The sequence below is a fragment of the Rutidosis leptorrhynchoides genome, chromosome 10, assembly GCF_046630445.1.
Source record: "Rutidosis leptorrhynchoides isolate AG116_Rl617_1_P2 chromosome 10, CSIRO_AGI_Rlap_v1, whole genome shotgun sequence".
In the NCBI taxonomy this organism is placed as follows: Eukaryota; Viridiplantae; Streptophyta; class Magnoliopsida; order Asterales; family Asteraceae; genus Rutidosis; species Rutidosis leptorrhynchoides.
The window spans coordinates 226,737,428-226,759,547 of NC_092342.1; positions in this window are offsets into that span (position 1 = coordinate 226,737,428).

The window sequence follows — 22,120 nt, forward strand, 5'->3', positions numbered from 1 at the left end:
AGTGTTAGCAAAATAACAACTTAAATTAACCACAATAACATGTTCAATCAAAATTAAACTTATACACATTTTTACATTTTTTTACAATTCTACACTTTTTCAAATAAGCACATATGAAAATGTATACAAAGTTCATAAGCATTTAACTCAAATAACATGTCAAAATAGTCATTACTAGCAATTAAACAAGTCTCAAATGGCAACTATATCAAATTAATCAAGTTCATGAATTTTAGACTTAAAAAGTCTACTTTAATCTCCAAAAATCATGTTTAGGATCAATGTTTGGATCATTTAGCTACCTAAACATGTTACACTACTTAATTTAGCAATAATTCATGACAAAAATCGGCCATAACCTGTTTATATCAAAAAGCCCCAAATTGCTCAAGAACACAAACCCTAGATTCCTAAAAATTTTGAAGCTTTTGGCTTCAAATCATGTTAAATAGCATCAATCTAGGTTATACATGCATAAAATACTAACAATTTAACACTAATTACACTAAAAATTAACAAAATTGCATTAGGTAAAATATTGGTAATTATCACAAAAACTAGGAAATTTTAGAGTTTAGGGGTGTAATTTTTACCTTTTTGTTGAAGAATCCGAACCTAGGCATGATTAGAGCAAGAAATTTGACGAATTACGGCGAAAAATGGTGATTTTTGGTGAGGATTTGAGTGTGTTTTCGTATGTGTTGTGTGTGAAGACAGACTGCTCGATGCCTTTTGATCCTGGCCAGAAAATCAGCTCCATGCGATGGCATGGAGTTGAAGTTCAAAACCCATGCGATCGCATGGGTCTGATATTTTTTTTTTTTTTTATAAAAACCTTATACTTTAATAAAACATAAAATTAATAAAATTTTAAAAATTTGTTTCTTTTTAGGATGAGGGCGTTTCGGATCGTTGTCCTAGTCTGTCCCTCGACAAAATTTTAAAATTTGTCAATTCAAAGCGCGGTTTTAAAAGTAAAGATTTTTGGGTTTTTTAAATGTTTTTGGCATACTTTAGTTCAATAAGATTAAAAATAATGATAATAAAAGTTCTCGTCCCTCCCTTGGGAAGAGCAATTTCGGTTCAACGACCTAGTCTTCAACTCACGACGAATTTTAAAAATCATATTTTTAACTTAACGAAATAAAGTAAATTTTTGTTTTTAAATTCACACCAAACTTAAATATAAAATGCATAAAATTAAAAATTCATATTATTAAAATTAAAAATTCACACCAAACTTAAATATATTTTTATTTTTATACAACAAACTTGTATTAAAAAATATTAATTTTTCAAATATTTACAAACTTAAATATATTGATTTTAAAAAGTTTACAATAATAAATTAATATTTAAATATTAATTTTAAAAACATGGTAAAAATAAAATTAAAAATCTTTTTGGTCTTTTATCCCACTTTAATTAATCAAATATTATCAAAAATATACGCCCCTCTTTCGGTAAAGTAATTTCGGCTATATTACCTAGTTTTACTCCTGACGAATTTTTGAAATATTTTGGGTTGATTGATTAAAGATATTTATACCTTAAGAATAAACGGTAAATTTCGCAGTGATGTAATAAATTTTTGTATGATATCAATAATTTCGGTCGCAAAACCTAATTTTATTGAATACCAATTTAATACTTTATAGCGAACGATTTAGCGTTTATTACCAAAAGGTTAAAAATAAAAATAAAAATAAAAACTGAAAACTGTACAAACTTACCTGTGAAATAGAATTCTTAGTGACCTGCTTTAGCCCACTCATAAGATAGTCGGACTAATTGGTTTTCCATAGCTACATAGGCGTAACCTCGAGCATTCAACGTTTTTTCTTCGAAACATATGAACGGTCCATCTCTGCATAAAGTAACGAATTCGGTATTGGAATATGTCTGATTCGTCGAACATTTTCCTTCGTGTGACCATTTTTCGCATTTGTGACAACTTTCAAGGTGTCGAGCTCTCCTTTTCGCTGCGGATTTTGATTTTCCTTTACCAAACGGTAATTTATTATTTTCGTTCCTGGATTCTTTTCTTACTCCATCCAATTTACCTCTGATTAATGATACTATTTCACTTGGAAGGGTGTCATTATTTCGTTTAGTGATTAAAGCGTGTAGCATTAGACCATGGTTTAATTCACATTAAGTCTTCATCTCGTAAAACCTAAAAAAATAAAAATTCAGAATGGGGGGAGAAGACTAGCTCTTTAGGGTCTGCTAGGAAAAGACCATTCGGATTCCATTCTCGAGAACTACACGAAAACAGAAAATCTAACTCTAACAGAAATACATATTACCCTAAAAAGATTTGAACCTCCCCACACTTAGTTAGATGTGGTGTTGAAATTGTGATTAACTTCGTTGTCAACTTCCATCGGACCATGTATGTAATGTTTAACTCTGTGACCATTAACTTTAAATTCAATTCCATTTGAATTTATTAGTTCTACTGTTTCGTACGGGAAAACTCTTTTGACTATAAATGGTCCAGACCATCATGATTTCAATTTTCCAGGAAATAGCTTGAATCTTGAATTGAAAAGAAGAACTCTGTCTCCTTCCTTAAATTCTTTGGAACTTCTGATTCTTTTATCATGCCATTTCTTCGTTCTTTCTTTATAGATTAACGAATTTTCGTATGCCTCAAGTCTCAATTCTTCTAATTCGTTTAGCTGACTTAATCGTAGATGTCCGGCTTCATGTAAATCAAGATTACATGTCTTCAAAGCCCAAAATGCTTTGTGTTCAATTTCTATTGGATGATGACATGCTTTTTCGTAAACGAGTTTAAAAGGTGTGGTACCAATTGGAGTTTTGTAGGCTGTTCTAAAAGCCCAGAGTGCATCCTCCAATTTCATGGACCATTCCTTCGGATTTGATCCTACGGTTTTCTCTAGAATACGTTTTAATGCTCGGTTGGTATTTTCAACTTGTCCACTTGTTTGTGGATGATAAGCAGTGGAGATTTTATGAGTTACTCCATATCTTTTGAGAACTTTCTCAAGTTGATTATTACAGAAATGAGTACCCCGATCACTTATTAAAGCTTTCGGTGTTCCGAACCTTGCAAAAAGATGTTTTAAAAAGTTGACTACAACTCGTGCATCATTAGTCGGGAGAGCTTGTGCTTTCGCCCATTTGGATACATAATCAATGGCAACGAGAATGTAAAGATTATTGTGAGATTTTGGTAATGGACCCATAAAGTCAATACCCCAAACGTCAAATACTTCACATACTTGAATGACATTTTGTGGCATTTCATCACGTTGACTTATTTTTCCGGCCCTTTGACAAGCATCACAGGATTTGCAAAGAAGGTGTGCGTCTTTGAAAATTGTAGGCCAATAGAATCCAGCATCATAAACTTTTCTTGCTGTGAGTTGAGGCCCATAATGCCCTCCTGTTGGTCCTGTGTGACAATGGTTTAAGATTTGACTAGCTTCGTCTCCGAATACACATCGGCGTATTATTCCATCGGGACAACATTTAAACAAATGTGGATCTTCTCAGAAATAGTGTTTTATATCACTAAAGAATTTCTTTCGTTTTTGGTACGATAATCCTTTTTCAAGGAATCCACATACTAAGTAGTTTGCATAGTCTGCAAACCATGGAATTTCATTATAATCTATCTTCAATAGATATTCATCAGGAAAGTTGTCTTGTATGGCCGATTCATTTAGAACTTCTAACTCAGGATTTTCAAGACGAGAAAGATGATCAGCGGCGAGATTTTCTGCTCCCTTTTTATCTCGGATTTCAATATCGAACTCTTGTAAGAGTAAGATCCAACGGATTAATCTTGGTTTATCATCTTGTTTCGAAAATAGGTATCTAAGAGCAGAATGGTCGGTATAGACCACCGTTTTAGCTAGAACGAGATATGAACGAAATTTGTCAAAAACAAAGACAATAGCAAGGAGTTCTTTTTCAGTAGTTGTATAGTTCGTTTGTGCTCCTTGTAACGTCTTACTAGCATAATAAATAGGTTGAAATCGTTTTTCAATCCTTTGTCCTAAAACGGCTCCCATTGCAAAATCACTTGCATCGAACATAAGTTCAAACGGTAGATTCCAATTTGGAGTTATCATGATTGGCGCATTAGTGAGTTTTTCTTTAAGAATATTAAAATATTTGATACATTCATCTAAAAAGATGAATGGAGCATCATTTTCTAGGAGTTTATTCATAGGAGTGGCAATTTTAGAAAATCTTTTATGAAACGTCAGTAAAAACTGGCATGCCCTAGAAAACTCCTAAATCCTCTAACATTGGTGGGATGTGGAAGTTTAGCAATTACATCTACTTTAGCTCTATCTACTTCAATTCCTTCCTTTGAAATTTTATGTCCAAGAACGATGCCTTCTTTAACCATGAAATGACATTTCTTCCAATTAAGTACTAGATTTGATTGTTCGCATCTAATAAGCATTCATTTAAGATTAACTAGACATGATTCAAAAGTATCACCGAAGACTGAAAAGTCATCCATGAAAACTTCCATGCATTCTTCTATCATGTCATGAAAAATCGCCATCCTGCACCTTTGAAAGGTTGCAGGGGCGTTGCAAAGTCCAAATGGCATGCGTTTGTAAGCAAAAGTACCATAAGGGCACGTGAATGTGGTTTTCTCTAGGTCCTCGGGTGCTATTGGAATTTGAAAATATCCGGAAAAACCATCAAGAAAACAATAGTAACTATTTCTGGCTAATCTTTCTAACATTTGATCAATGAAAGGTAAGGGAAAGTGATCTTTTCTGGTGGCGTCATTCAATTTTCTATAATCAATACAAACACGCCATCCTGTTATAGTCCTAGTAGGAATAAGCTCATTTTTCTCATTTGTGATGACAGTCATGCCACCCTTCTTAGGCACGCATTGAACTAGGCTAACCCATGGACTATCAAAGATTGGATAAATTAAACCTGCATCAAGCAGTTTAATAATTTCTTTTTTAATAACATCTTGCATATTAGGATTTAGTCTTCTCTTGCGTTGCACATACGTTTTATGACCTTCTTTCATAAGGATTTTATGTGTGCAATACGAAGGACTTATTCCTTTGATATCATGAATTTTCCATGCAATAGCTGGTTTATGAGCTTTTAGCACAGAAATGAGTTGTGATTTTTCATTTTCAGTAAGAGAAGACGATATTATTACAGGTAATTCAGACTCACCATGTAAATAAGCATATTCCAAATGGTTTAGAAGTGGCTTTAACTCTAATGTCGGTGGTTCTTCTATCGATGATTTATATCGATATCTGTCTTCTTCTTTTAGTATTTGAATTTCTTCTGTTGTTGGTTCATATTCGTTAGCCATAAGTGTAGCTAACATTTTAGTTTCATCAACTGGTTCAGTTCCTTCTCCTAAAGAACATTCTCCTGTTCCTTGCAATTCTGGAAATTCTTCTAACAATTCTACATGTGAATCTATGGTTTGAATATAATAACATGTATCATCTGCAGATTGCGGTTGTTGCATAGCTCTATCAGCTGAAAAGGTAACACTCTCGTCCTCTATACTTAGGGTCAGTTTCTTACCGAACACGTCTATTATTGCTTTAGCCGTGTTTAAGAATGGTCTTCTTAATATAAGAGGTACTCGAGAATCTTCTTCCATGTCCAGAATAACAAAATCTACTGGAAATACTAAAGTACCAACTTTAACTAGCATGTTTTCCATTATCCCTCTAGGATATTTTACTGATCGATCGGCTAGTTGTATGCTTATTCGTGTTGGTTTCAATTCTCCAAGGTCTAGTTTAACGTATAGTGAATACGGCATTAAATTTATACTAGCACCTAAATCTGCCAATGCTTCTATTGAACTAAGACTACCCAGAAAACATGGAATCTTGAAACTTCCTGGATCAGATAATTTTTCTGGTATTTTATTCAATAGCACTGCAGAACAATTAGCATTCATAGTAACATCCGAGAGTTCTTTCATTTTTTTTCTATTTATGATTAGATCTTTCAGAAATTTAGCATATCTAGGCATTCCTGAAATCACATCAATGAAAGGAAGATTGACATTTATTTGTTTAAACATATCCAAGAATTTGGATTGCTCGGCTTCAAGTCTCTCTTTTCTCATTTTACTCGGGTAAGGAAGTGGTGGTTGGTATGGTTTAACATAAGGTTTAGCCTTAACTGTGTTATCTTCATTAACCTTTTCAACTACCGGTTCTTTTTTCTTATCTTGATCAGATTGTGGTTCTTGTGGAGTAGGAATAGCTTCAACAGAAATTACAGGTATTTCAGGTGGTTTAAGTGTAATACCACTTCTCGTGGTAATGACTTGAGCTGTTTCATTCCGGGGGTTAGCATTTGTATCACTAGGTAGACTTCCCGGTTTTCTTTCACCTATCAATCTTGCTAGGTTACTTACTTCTTATTCAAGATTTTGAATAGAAGCTTGTTGATTTCTAAATGCTTGAGCATTTTGTTCATTGGTTTGTTTCTGAGATGTGAAAAAATGTGTTTGAGATTCAACTAGCTTTGACATCATATCTTCTAAATTTGGCTTTTTATCATCGTTTTGTGGTGGTTTATTTTGAAAATTAGGTCTTTGCTGATTGTAAGTATTATTGGATACTTGTTGATTACTAGGACCTTGTTGATTGTTGTATGGAACATTTCGGTTATAATTCTGGTTTTGATTGTAGATCGGTCTTGGCGGTTGATAATTATTCTGATAATTATTTCCAGGCCTTTGGTTTATGTATGAAACATTCTCTCTTTGTTCCATTGTTAATTCAATACTGAGACAATCTTTTGTCAAATGTGGTCCTCCACACTGCTCACAACTAATTCTTATTGAGTGAATATCCTTAGTCATCTTTTCCATTCGTCTCTCGACAGCATCTATCTTTGCAGAAATGGAATCTATGTCATGGCTAGAATCGGCTCTAGCTGCTTTAGATGATCTAACGATATCTTTTTCTTGGTGCCACTCATGTAAGTGGGAAGCAGTGTTATCAATAATTTTGTAAGCATCAGTTGCGGTTTTCTTCATAATAGAACCACCAGCTGCTATATCGATGTCTTTTCGTGTAGTGATGTCGCATCCTTGGTAGAATATTTGTACTATTTGACAAGTATCTAAACCATGTTGCGGACAACCTCTTAATAACTTTCCAAATCTTGTCCAAGCCTCATATAGAGTTTCATTTGGCTTCTGTGTGAACGTAACAATTTCTCCTTGAAGTCTCACGGCTTTAGATGCCGGAAAGAATTGTTTGAGAAAATTTTCAACTAAAACATCCCATGTATCAATCGCCCCTTCAGGTAACGATTCTAACCAATCTTTGGCTTCTCCCTTTAAAGTCCAGGGAAATAACATGAGATATATCTATTCATCCTCCACTTTTCTTATTTTAAATAGTGTGCAGATCCTATTAAAGGTACGAAGATGTTCATTTGGATCTTCCTTCGGTACACCACTAAATTGGCATTGATTAGTCACCATATGTAGAATTTGTCCTTTGATTTCATAATCTGGTGCATTTATGTCTGGTTGAGTAATTACGTGACCTTGGCAAGTGTGTTTAGCTCTCATTCGGTCTTCCATACTTAGAGGTTCCAGATTCTCCATAATTGAATTTGTTGAATCTGAATCACTAAAGGATTCTGATTTAATGGTTGGTTCCTCTACAATCTCTGTTTGAATGATTGGTGGTTCTGGAGGAAAGATTAATGGTTCAGGATCTCGGAATCGTCCCTGAATATTCTCCGGATTCTAAATTGTGAGGTCGGGTTCAAAAAATGGATTATTGGAAATTTGAATTGGAGTACTTGGTTGACTGGATGACGATTCTAAAGAAAAATCAACGGCGACAATATTTGCTAGATGTCTTGATCTAGTTACAGGTGGTGAACGTTCAAAAGGTGGTGAACGTTTTGCTCGGTGCATTCACTGAATATCCTATTAGTTATAAAAGATAAAAGTTATTTAAGTTATCAAATTAATAGACTTTTCTGCTTTTGCCCACGTTTCGAATAGCCAATAGATGCAGCAGGGAGCCAGAACCCTTTAAATCGGAAGCTCACAACTCAGCCACTAACAAATCCAACTATTACTACGAAGCAGAAAATTTGGATGTCTATCAATTTAACCACTTAAAATAATTTTTCGTTGAAATTTTAAAGAAATTTAGAGAAGAAATAGAAAATTCTATGTCCTAAAAACTAGAATGTCGAGAAATAAGAAAGAAAAAGAGCGCGTCGAAAAACGTTGAAAAATAAATGGAAGTTCGAAAAATAAAAATAAGAAAGTAGCGCGTCGATACTTAAAAAGGAACTAAAAACTAAGAATTAAAAGTTGCGTCTAAAAATATTAAAGCTTAAAAGAAAAACTATATCCCAAATGGCAATAACTTAAAAAGGTACTAAAACTTAAAAAGGCGTCGCAAAATTCTAAAGCACCTAAATCTTAGTCTAAAGAAAAAGCACTTAAGGGATTTTACGGCAAAGCCTAAAAATCTAGAAATAAAAATAACTATGGCAAAAACTATATCTTAGAACTAAATACGAGTGAAAAATACAAAAATTACGCTAAAACGAATAAAAAGATACAAAATATAAAAATAAACTTAAAGTTGTAAAAAGTACAATTTTTATAAAAATATTATTTTTATATTATTTATTTTATAAAACTATTAATTTTATAATTTATTAAAACTAAATAAACTAAATAAAACAAATTAATTAAAACTAATACTAAATAATTAAATAATCTAAACCTAATTAGGGTTATAATAATAATAATTATAATATACTCCGTAATTAATGATGTTTAGGGTTTACTGTGGCGTGTCAGATGGGCTCATGCGATCGCATGGATTTTTGCCTTCGGGCTCATGCGATCGCATGAGCTAGGGTTTCAGGCCAGGATTTGGGCTGCTACAGTACCGGGCCACGTGGTTTTTATATTTTTTTTCTGTTTTCTGTTTTAATAAATAAATATATAAATAAATAAAAACTTGTATTTTAAAAACTAAAATAAAAATAAAGAAACTTTATAATTTTATATATATATGTAACAAATTCTTAAATATATATATATATATATATATATATATATATATATATATATATATATATATATATATATATATATATATATATATATATATATTTATATATATTTTGTATTATTTTTTTTTATATTTTCGTATATATTATTATTTTTTAAAAACGTATATTTTTATAAGAAAAATAATTTTTTTTTATATAGCGTTTCGCTTCCGGCGTTTTAGTGTCCCCGGCAGCGGCGCCAAAAATACTTGATGTGTGCGAGGGGTACTAGGAAATAGTATTATTTTTACAACGAAATACTATTAAATACGATACAATTTTACACAAGATATTTATTTATTTGTAGAATGGATATACCTAAACCTTGCTACAACACTTATAGGCAGTGTACCTAATCGTACAGTAGTGTAGTTTTTAGTAAGTCCGGTTCGTTCCACAGGAAAAATTAAACAAGCTTAACGCTATATTTTTAACTTATAATTGTAAAAATACAAAAATATATATAAGTAGTATTATTATTATAAAAGAGGGTTTTTACCGTTTAATGACCGGTTTGTCGATTTTAAAACTTTAGTTGCAATTAAAACCTAATGTAAAATACTAAAAATAAATACAACTTAATTTAAAGCGTAAAGTAAATAACGATAATGAAATTGCGATAAATAAAAATGCGATAAATAAAAAGTATGACAATTAAAGAGTACGATAATTAAAAGTGCAATTAAATACAATGACAATAAATAAAAGTGCGATAATTAAAAGTGCAATTAAATATAAAATAAAGGAAATTAAATATGAAATAAAGGAATTATGCTTATTTAAACTTCCGTAAACATGATGTTAGACGTGTTGTTTTTAGTTTATTCCCATGGGTTAATTGTCCTTTATCCTGGATTATTTGATATGTCCATACGGATTTGTCCATAATAGTCCATCAGTCATAAATATAAAGTGCGAAAGTCTTCGTCAAATTATTCTTATTCCCGAAGTCAAATATTCCAACTAATTGGGGATTCGAATTGTAACAAGGTCTTAATACTTTGTTTAATGAATACACCAGGTTATCGACTGTGTGTAAACCAAGGTTTTACTACTTTGTTAACAATTACACCAATTACCCTTGAATGTAATCCACCCCTGTTTCAACAAGTCTATTAACTATTAATCCAGTTCTGTGTCCGGTAAAATGAACAATTATTGGTATTTATAGATATCCCGCCCACCGTACCCAGTCAAGCGTATGTGGTTATATTTAAATACGTCAAATTATAAGTCTATATATTAAATTAACGAGGTATCATTTAGTTAATATAAAACCCATTAATAGCCCATAGTCTAATTTCCACAAGTGTCGTTCTTTTATCCCAACCCCAATTATGGTACAAAGCCCAATTACCCAATTTTAATATTTATCACAACATCATGATTACTTCGGCATTAAATAAGCATAATAATAACTTAGCTACGAGACATTAATTTAAAAATAACATTAACCATAACTTACAGTGATTAAAAATAGAGTAGCGTTACACGGACAGAATTTTGACTTACACCCTTACAACATTCGCTAACATACCCTTATTATTAGAATTAGAATTAAAATTAAAATTAAAATTATAATATATATATATATATATATATATATATATATATATATATATATATATATATATATGTTTACGTATGAGAGAAAGAAGAAAAAGATGTTAGATATTGAACCAAAACACGCGAATTTATAGCAATGTGGGCTGTCACCTACTGTCATGCGATCGCATGGCTTTTTGCCTTCCAGGCCATGCGATCGCATGGCCCCTTTTTCCAGCTCACAAGACTTTGTTTCTTTGCTTGCCGACGGTTTATAATAATATATATAATATATAAATAATTTTAAGAATTATTTAAATATTATATTATATTCGTGTGCATAGTTGACTTGTAATTTTTAGTCCGTTGCGTTGAGCGTTGAGAGTTGACTTTGGTCCCGGTTCCGGATTTTCGAACGTCCTTGCGTATAATTTAATATCTTGTACTTTGCGTTTCGCGTCTTTTACACTTGTAATTTTGAGATGTTTCTTATCAATAATTGGAACCACTTTGATTGTATTTTGTACTTTTGAGCTTTTTGGTCATTTGCGTCTTCAATTTGTCGAATCTGTCTTTTGTCTTCACCTTTTATTATTTAAACGAATATCACTTGTAATAGAACAATTGCAACTAAAAGCTTGTATTTCTTGAGGGATAATGCTATGAAATATATGTTCATTTTTAGCATTATCACATATAAACTTCGAAGTACTAAACACCACGCCCACTAGCCCTTCCGTCTAGTAAACATTCTGGGTGGGGGTGTTAAACCCGGTAGCTACCTTTAGGATTCGCGTCAATTAGGCATGCACTAATTCTCAAAATTAGTGATGTTCCCTAATTCTTAGGTTACCAAGCAATAATAATCAGAGGAAAAATATTCATATCAATTGTGGCAATTATCACGTCCACATAATTCAATGGTGGCAATTATCACGTCCACATAATTCATTCGAGGAATGTTTTGCTTGTGTCTATCTCGTCAAACATTTATAAAAGCATTTCATATATTCGCATTTCAAAATGTATTTCAAAAGCATTTAATAAAGCAGTTGTAAAAATAGCACATGTATTCTCAGTCTCAAAAATGTAAAGAGTAATAGGGAGTAAATGAACTCACGATACGATATTTTGTAGTAAAAATATGCATACGACGGAACTGAACAATGCAAGGTTGGCCTCGGATTTACGAACCTATATCAATTGTATATCTATTAAGACATATAATCGTAATCGAACAAAATTATATTTTATTATTAGTGATATAATTGTTATATTAGTAAATTATATGTCTTATTAATTCATTGATAAAATATATATTTATTTATATGTTTTAACTGAAAACCTTATTATTTGTCAAAATAATGATATAGTTATGTTATGTATTAAATATATTTTTATATGTATATAATATTACTAGTTATAATATTAATAATAATGATACCTAATAATAACAACAATAATATTGATAATTAAAAATAAAAATAATGATAATAAAAAATAGCACAAATAATATGAGACAGAATGCAATTATATCCCTTTATCTAAACGCCAGTTAAGGGAATTTAAAGAATGTATTAGAACTACACGTAATGATAATACTTATAATAATAATGGTGATGATATATGTTAATAATCTTCATAAGAATGGTAATATGAATAATCTTTGTAATAACTATATTAATAATCTTGTAATAATAATTTCAATAATGATACTAATAATAATAACCTAAATGATAATACTAATAACAAAAATGATGATGATAATTTTTATTAATAATGGTACTAATAATTATATTTTTAATATTTGTAATATCCTAATAGCAATTATAATTAATAATAACAATAATAATAATAATAATAATAATAATAATAATAATAATAATAATAATAATAATAATGATAACAATAATAATAATAATAATAATAATAATAATAATAATAATAATAATAATAATAATAATAATAATAATAATAATAATAATAATAATAATAATAATAATAATAATAATAATAATAATAATAATAATAATAATAATAATAAAATGAGTAATAAGTAAACTACCTCAAAGAAGTAGCCCTTAAAAAAATGCCCAAGTCCGGGTTTGAACCCGCGACGTCCCGATAATGCCTTTAACCATTCCTTTGTCACCTCACTTCTGATTTAATGATTTAATGGATACACCAAAGCTATTAATCCTAGTACAAATGTCTGTCTTCTTCTTCTTCTTATATAAAAAAAAAATGCCATAACTTAGGCTCGAACTCAACACCTCTCACTAATTCCCAACACTCCCTAACCATTACTACATTACTTCTTTTCTTAATTAGATTGCCATATTAATTTTATTTAACTCATCTTTTTCTGTTTTCATCTTCCTTATACTTTCACTATTTCATCTTCACCTCCTTAAATCCCGTTCGCTTGAACAAGAACAAATAGCATGCGTTATTGTTTTTTTATTTATTTAAAGGAAGGTGCGTGTGGGTCTTGTAGGGCAAAGCAGCCCACAAATAAAGCAAAAGTGCCATATCATTTATAAAAAAATGGTCCATTACCAAGCGAAATTATAGGTAATCAACACCATACTATAAAAAAATCCTCGTGTCTTCGGTTCATCAGTATACTAATAATCACACTTAATATTTAATTAAACATTATTTCTTTGTGCCCCTCCTTGTCGTCCATGAAGAAACAAGTGATATGTTAATTGATCCCACTACTTTGTTTCAAATCAAATGCGTTGAATTTGTACGCTCGTACATCACTAGCTGTTCGGCAATAAATAAAAAAATAGTAACCGAGCTTTAATAGTATTTTGTGTGAGGAATCTTACTACCACTTGTCGGCCACATTCCTTTGAGTGGGACGTACTCCCTTTAAAAACTAAACCTCACATCCCATAGCATTCCTAGTTGCTCATGTATTAACGTATTATGTTTCAAATATCACCATCATGTTCACTCACCTTCACCATCGATATTTATTGTTTTGTAATAGGAAGAAAAGAAAAACGCAGCAAAAGTAAAATCAACAAAAAAAAATTGGTGGTTTCATGATAGTTTACATGCGAAACAGAAAAACTGAGTGAGAGGAAATATGAGAGACAGAGAGAGAGAGAGAGAGAGAGAGAGAGAGATTAAAGATGACGGTTGTATGGTGGTGATAGGTAATCGTGACAAAAAACAGAAGTAAAAATTAAAAGGTGGTGTTTTGTTCGATGGTTGGGATCGGTGGTGAGTTTTGTTCTTGGTTTGTCGATGGTGATCAAGGTTCGATTAAACAACGTTAAAGAGAACCGAAAATTTGGTGCTTGAGTAGGTGTGGTTCTTGGTTAGGCTATGGTGGTGAATATCTATAATACGGTAAAGGTGATGGTTTCAATTATGATGAAAGTGGTTTCAAAGTGGAGTCGTGGTGATCACTAGTGGTGTGGTCCTTGTAGAAGATGAACCGAAAAGAAAAACAGTAGATATGAATTAGATTGACGAGGTTGAAGAAGTTGTTTGTTTGAATTCGTTTGAAACATGAAGAATATAAGTATAGCAATAGTTGCAAGTGGTGGTGATCGATAGTTGTTTGTGATTTGATAAAAGTGGTAGTAAGTTGAATGTGTTAATATCCTTGAGAGATTCATTTGTTTTGTAGCAATTTGGATCGACAGGAAATAATCTCCCATTGTACAGAAATTTGAATAAAAAAAATAAAGTCTGAACATGATTTACACTGATTTGTACTAACGATTCGGTTGTTTAACACTTTAGAAGATTCAAACAAAAATCAAATACAGTGGTTGATTAAGATGTGAAATAGAATTTGATCCTCTATGCATATATACGTATTTATGAATATTTTAGATGTACATACCAGCATTTATATGTATATATTTATATACTATACGTATCTGTATATGTATTTAGGTATATCTGTACATGTATAAGTGTATATCGCTTATTTCTATATCTGTGTATTAATTTTTATAAATAAAACATAATAATGTTAATTATACATGTATTAAATTTTAATATTAATTTTGTTAATAATAGTGAAACTAATAATAATAATATTATTAATAATAATAAAAAAATAATAATGATAATAATATCAATAATATTAATAACACTAATCAATTTTTATATATATTAAGAATAATAATAATAATAAGTAACAATGATAATAATGAAAATGATAATAATATTATTAATGCTGATAATAATAATAATAATAATACCAATATTATTATATTATTAATGTTAATAATAATAATAATATTAGTAATAATAATACTACAATCATTTATATATAACCATTTCGTATATATAGATTATATATATATATATATATATATATATATATATATATATATATATATATATATATATATATATATATATATATTTAATTATGTTTTAGATAGCAAGTAACATAAATATATTAATTATATATATTGAAACAATAATCTCAGAGTATATCTTTAATACTTTGTTAACGTTGACAAATAATGTTTAAAGTCATTATCATTCAATATACTCTCAATAATTAATTAAACATTTTTAAATAACAGTTTTTAGATTATCTTAAGTTATATTTCATAATAATTAAATCGCATAATAGTTTAATTTATAATATATATTTATTTACATATATTCTTATTTATATATATACATTTCTATTTACAATTAAAGGTTCGTGAATCGTCGAGAGCAGTCGAAGGTAAATGAATTCATGAACACAGTTCAAAGTTTTTGAGATTTTAATATTACAGACTTTGCTTATCGTGTCGAAATCATATAAAGATTAGGTTTAAATTTGGTCAGAAATTTTCGGGTCGTCACATATATACCAATAGTAAATACTTCTATAAGCTGTTTATAATACGGGTAAAAATACCGTATGAATGCGAGTAGAATTCTTTGAGGAAATTGAACGGAAATATGAGTATAGCTATCCTTTATATGTATTGGTATATTATAAAGTGTATTCAATACTTGTAAGGATGTATTTACACTCGTAATACATTATATGTAAATACATTTTAACATAAGTTAATTACGTCGTTTAAATAGTAATATATATATTGTTTGAAAACTCTTTAAATTAGTAGTACGGAAATATATATATATAATACTTTGTTAATATACTTAATGAGATATTTAATTATCATATTTTCAAGTTAAATATATATAAATTCATATATATACACAATAATTAAATAATTAAACAATTAAATCAAGTTATGACGTTCGTGAATCGTCGGAATAAAAGGGTGACCAAAAGCTTGTATAAAACTCTTTTCGGAGGTTCAAGATTTATTAAAATTCATTGCTTATTAAGTCAGAATTATATAAAGATTAAGTTTAAATTTGGTCGAAAATTTTCGGGTCGTCATAACAGTCCCACATGACTATGAAAATTTAGGTCCTTTAGGAAATTGGATCTTTATGAAAACATTTGATCTTTTGAAAATTCAATCTAGTTTTTACCCTAGATAAGTTTTCCGGAATAACCCTTCACCGGTGTTGTAAAATGTTTTTGTGGGTTTTGTGGGTTTCAGATTTTTAAAATTTAAGCTCAAAACTTACGGTTTTGTGTCACCCACTTGCTAACTTTGTATTAGGAAAGCAACACGTCCAGTATACTTGCTTCGTATATTATCTTTCAGTAAACTACCGTCCGGTTGTAAAGGAAAGCGTTGAACAAGCAACTGTTAAGGCAATGTCTAATGACATGCAAATGTTCATGGTCCACAATGTGTCGGATGCAATTACTATCCTTTGTAGGAGCAATAGTAAAGATCACCCTATAATTTTTCGGTCTGGCACAAGGTCCTATCTTCGACCATGCTATGCAACCACCGTTCTTACGGTTGACACCCGATTTAGTTCAGGTGACCTAATGAATTCCAAGTGAATTCTTAGGATTTTACGTTCAATGGTAATGAACGCATTGAAAATAGGTTTTCAGAAAATAAATCGGTTTTAATTTGATCAAAATATTTTCTCGATCAAGCTCGAGTTTAGATATCATTGAATTCCATGAGTTTGTAATTCTCAATCTTTAAGGTCAATCTCAAGGATTGAGTAATATCAGGTTTAAAAGCTGATTTTTAATCTTTAAGGAGATTATCCTTTCTGGGGGTCTGATTCATTAGTCTTATCAAGCTAATTTGTACGGAGCCCTCCCCATTTTACGAGACAGATCCTCTCATGGATAGGATAAGTCTAACCACATGGCGACCCTGTTTGATGCTGAGGTCCGTGGATTTCCAGCTGATTTTTGAGAAAACTTCTCAAGGTTTTTCGTAGACTCTACAACTGGTCTGGACGACAACTTCCTAACCTAAATCAAGAAGCGCGTGTCTTTTTCATACGACTTTACTTCCTTTTAATGATGGAATTGATTCATCGTGTATATCCATCTTTCTTTCAAATATATTACAGTAAATCGGGTAAAACTGATTAGTTTAGTCCAAAGCAAAAGTACCTGCAATAATCTTGTATAAAATATGTGATATATGTTTTAAAGAACTTGGTAAATTCTTCCCACACTTAGCTTTTATTTATTCTTTTCTTTGCCTTTTTATTCTCCTTTATTCCATTTTAAATAAATTCAAGCGTTTTGGGTTGTTTCTCAATTTATGTTCTCTCCGAGGTAACAATAATTTCGGTATTATCACCTAGTTTTATCGTTCATAAATATGTATAAACATGATTTTGAATTCATTTAGTTGAATTTTTTTCAAATTTTCACAAAATTTGGCAATTAAACCAAGTGTAAACCCGAGAGAATTTATAACCCTTCCCCACACTTGAGATCTTGCAATGCCCTCATTTGCAAGAAATCAGTAAAAATTTAAATTCATGATGGTGATTAGCGTAGAAAAATGATTAAGAATACCGAGTTTGCAAACATATTGTTTAAATCACATTTGATATTTTACGTCTTGTCGTTAAAATTAGTTGCTTTTGCTGAACTTAATGCCAGTTTTTGAAAGTGCGGTGTTTTACCCATAAAATATAAACATATATATACATATTTTTGAAGTTTGGTATATAACCCCACGTTCATATAATATTTTTGGCATACTTTAGATCAATAATATTAAAATAATTATAACAAAATTTTTCGCCCCGTTCTTGGGTAAAGCAATTTCGGTTATATGACCTAGTGTTTAACTCACGGCGAATTTTAGAAATCATTTTTTTTAAACTTATTGAAATAAAGTAAATTTTGTTTTTAAATTCACACAAAACTTAAATTTAAAAAGCGTATTAATTTCATACAAAACGTACAAAACAAAAAATTCAGAATGTGGGGAGAAAACTAGTTCTTTAGTGTCTGCTATTGGAAAAGACCAATCGGATTTCATACTCGGAAATTACACGAGAACAGAACAACTAACTCTAGACAGCATTTTTTTTAGAACATTTGAATCTCCCCACACTTAGGTAGCTGTGGTGTCGAAATTGTGATTAACTTCGTCGTCAATTTCTTTTGGACCATAATCAACTTGCATATCTGTGACTTTTGCTTTAAGCCATTGGTCGGATTCCTGTATAATATCCACAAATTCAACTAGTTTCCCCTTTTCTTTAGGCGATAGATTGGATATTAACCGGTTACATAACTTAAAGTTCCCCTTGGTTCTAGCATCGTGAATCCGTTTAATAAGTTTCTTCATTGAACTGTTAATAACGGAGTCATTTAATTTCGTATCAACAACAGGGTTCTTTGTTATCAGGTCATCATTAGGTGTTAATTCATTTTCCCCACACTTAGGCGTTTTATTATTGGTAAGCACTACCGTTAGAGTTGGTAAAACAATATGGTTCTTATCAATCATTTTTGTTGGTTCAACGGTTTTGGTTGGTGGAGATTTAGACTTTCGACTCACAAAGGTGATCGATTTTTCATCATTACTAAGTATCATTCTACCCTTTCTTACATCAAATAATGCCCCGATGGACGCTAAGAATGGTCGACCTAAAATTAGAGGAATGTTTGTGTCCTCTTCTATGTCAGTGACAATAAGTTCGACTAGAAAGGTTAAATTACCTACTTGAACGGGTAGGTTGTCAGCAATTCCAACTGGGTGCTTAATGGTTTTTATCAAAGAGTCGAACACTCATTTCAGTTGAACTTAACTCACCTACACCTAATCTCTTATATAATGAAAAAGGCATAACACTTAAACTCACACCTAAATCTGCTAGTGCATCATACAAGACACAATCACTAAGTACACAAGGAACAATAAATTCACCCAGATCACCTAACCTGGGTGGAGGTTTTGGTGGAACTGTCTTCTCCGGGTTTATCTTTACGGTTTTTGTTTCTTGCACTTTCTTATTCTTCTTCCTTTTTTCAAAGGTATCACAAACTTTATTACCTATTACTTGCTCATACTCAACTCCTTTTCTTAGAAACGGGATGGGTGGTCTGTATGGTTCCACCACTGGCTTTACATACGCGGGTGGTGGTAGTGGTGTAACTTCTTCATTGTTACCCACATCTAAAACCTTCCCATCTTCTGGTGTTGGTTTTTCAGAATTTGTTGACACCATGTTAACATTCTCATTCCGAGGATTTACTTCAGTATTACTTGGTAGTTTTCCTTGTTCCCTCTCACTCATCATGCTAGCAAGAGTACCTATGTGTTTTTCTAGATTTAAAATGGAAGCTTGTTGAGTTCTTAATAACTGATCAAACCTCTCATTCGTTTGGGTTTGAGATGTAATAAATTGTTTTTGAGATTCCATTAGCTTTGCCATCATTTCTTCCAGATTTGGCTTTTTCTCTTCGGTTTGTTGTGGTGGTTTATACAAGCCAGGTCTTTGTTGATTGAAAGTGTTGTCTTGAGTTGATTGGTTATTCAGACCTTGTTAGTTATACGAGTTATTGTTGGGTCCATTTGGATTGTAAAGAATGTTTTGATTTCGATTGAAGTTTGGCCTTGGCGGTTGATAATTATTTCTCGGCCTTTGGTTCATGTAGGAAACATTCTCTCATTGTTCCATCGTTTGCTCAATGTGACAATCTTTCGTTAAGTGTGGTCCACCGCATTGCTCACAACTGATTCGTATTGCGTGAATATCTTTAGTCATCTTTTCCATTCGTCTCTCGAAAGCATCTATTTTTGCGGAAACGGAATCAAAGTCTTGGCTAGAATCGGCTCTAGCCGCTTTAGATGAACAAAAAATATCTTTTTCTTGATGCCACTCATGCGAGTGGGAGGCTGTGTTATCAATAATTTTGTGAGCTTCGGTAGCGGTTTTCTTCATAACGGAACCACCAGCTACTGTGTCGATGTCTTTTCGTGTAGCAACGTCGACACCTTGGTAGAATATTTGTACTATTTGATAAGTGTCTAAACCGTACTGATGACACCCTCTCAACAACTTTCTGAATCTTGTCCACGCCTCATATAATGTTTCATTTGGCTTTTGCGCGAACGTAACAATTTCTCCTTGAAGTCTCACGGCTTTAGATGCCGGAAAGAATCTTTTAAGAAATTTCTCAACTAAGACATCCCATGTGTCAATCGCCCCTTCAGGTAACGATTCTAACCAATCTTTGGCTTCTTCCTTTAAAGTCCAGGGAAACAACATGAGATAGATCTGTTCATCCTCAACTTCTCTGATTTTAAATAAAGTACAAATCCTATTAAATGTTTGAAGATGTTCGTTTGGATCTTCTTTTGGTGTACCACTATATTGGCATTGATTAGTTACAATGTGTAGGATTTGTCCTTTGATTTCATAATCTAGCGCATTAATGTTTGGCTTAATAATGGCGTGACCTTGGCCCGTGCGTGTGGCTCTCATTCGGTCTTCCATACTTAGAGGTTCCGTTACTTCCATTTTTGAATTTGTTGAATACGAATCACTAGAGAATTCTGATTTAACGGTTTGTAGTTCAGGAAGAATGATTAGTGTTTCAGGATCTTGGAATTGTCCTTGAATATCCTCCGGGTTCTCAATTGTGAGGTCGGGTTCAAAAAATGGATTATCGGAAATTTGAATTGGAGTACTTGGTTGACTTGATGATGATTCTAAAGAAAAATCAACGGCAACAATATTGGCTAGGTGTCTTGATCGAGTTACAGGTTGTGAACGTATGAAAGGTGGTGAACGTCTTGCTCGGTGCATTAACTGAATATCCTATTAGTTATAAATACAAAAATCATATAAGCTATCAAATTAATAGACTTTTCTGATTTTGCCCACGTTTCAAATAGCCAATAGATGCAGCAGGTAGCCAGGACCCTTTAAATCGGAAGCCCACAACTCGCCACTAACAAATTCAACTATTACTACGAACCAGAAAATTTTGGATGTCTATCAATTTAACCGCTTAAAATAATTTTTCGTCGAAATTTAAAGAAAATATAGAAAATTCTATGTCCTAAAAAAACTAGAGCGTAGAAATGAAAATGAAAAAGCGCGTCGAAGAATAAGAGTCGAAAAACAAACGTCGAAAAACAAAAAGTCGAAAAATAATATAACGAAAGTAAAGCGTCGAAACTTAAAATTAAAACTTGCATCTAAAAGTATTAACGCTTAAAGGAATTCTATATCCAAAACGGCAAATACTCAAAAAGGCACTAAAATTTATTAAATACTAAAACTATAAGCGACGTCGTAAAATTCTAAAGTGTCTAAATCTTAATCTAAAGAAAAAGCACTTAATGGATTTTACGGCAAAGCTTAAACTTCTAGAAATATAAAATAACTACGGCAAAAACTAAGTTTAAAACTAATTACGAACGATAAAAATACAAATTACGAATTAAACGATAATAAAGATTAATACAAAATACAAAAATAAACTAAGTTGATAAAAATACAATTTTACAAAAATATTATTTTATAAAAATATTATTCTATATATTTAATAATAATAATAACAATTAATATTACAAATTATAAATAAAACTAAATACAAATTAATAATATTTAAATTAAAACCCTAAATTAATTAAGTAATAATAATTATATATAAAAAAATGTAACCCTAATCCGACAGTCAATGGTTTCAGAACTGTCTTTTCACCTCATGCGACCGCATGAGGTTTCCTTGGTCTGGCCATGCAATCGCATGGCTTCGGGTACTAGGCCTTTGTTGGGCGTCGATAGGCTTCGGTCCAATTTTGGTATTAATTATTTTTTTCTGAGTTTAACTTATATAAAATATAAATATAAACTTATTAGTTTTTAAAAAAAATATTACTTATTAGTTTTATAACTCTAAAATATAAACTTTTTTAATTTAAATACTTAAAAATATATAATTATATTTTTCTTTTTTTTATGTTTTTATATTTTTAAACTTATATAATTTTTTACAAAAATAGATTAAAAACTAATATATTTTTTTTGAATATAGCGCTTGCTTCCCCGGCAGCGGCGCCAAAAACTTAATGTGTGCGAGGGGTAGTACGAAATACTATTATTGTTTATTACGAAATACGGCGAA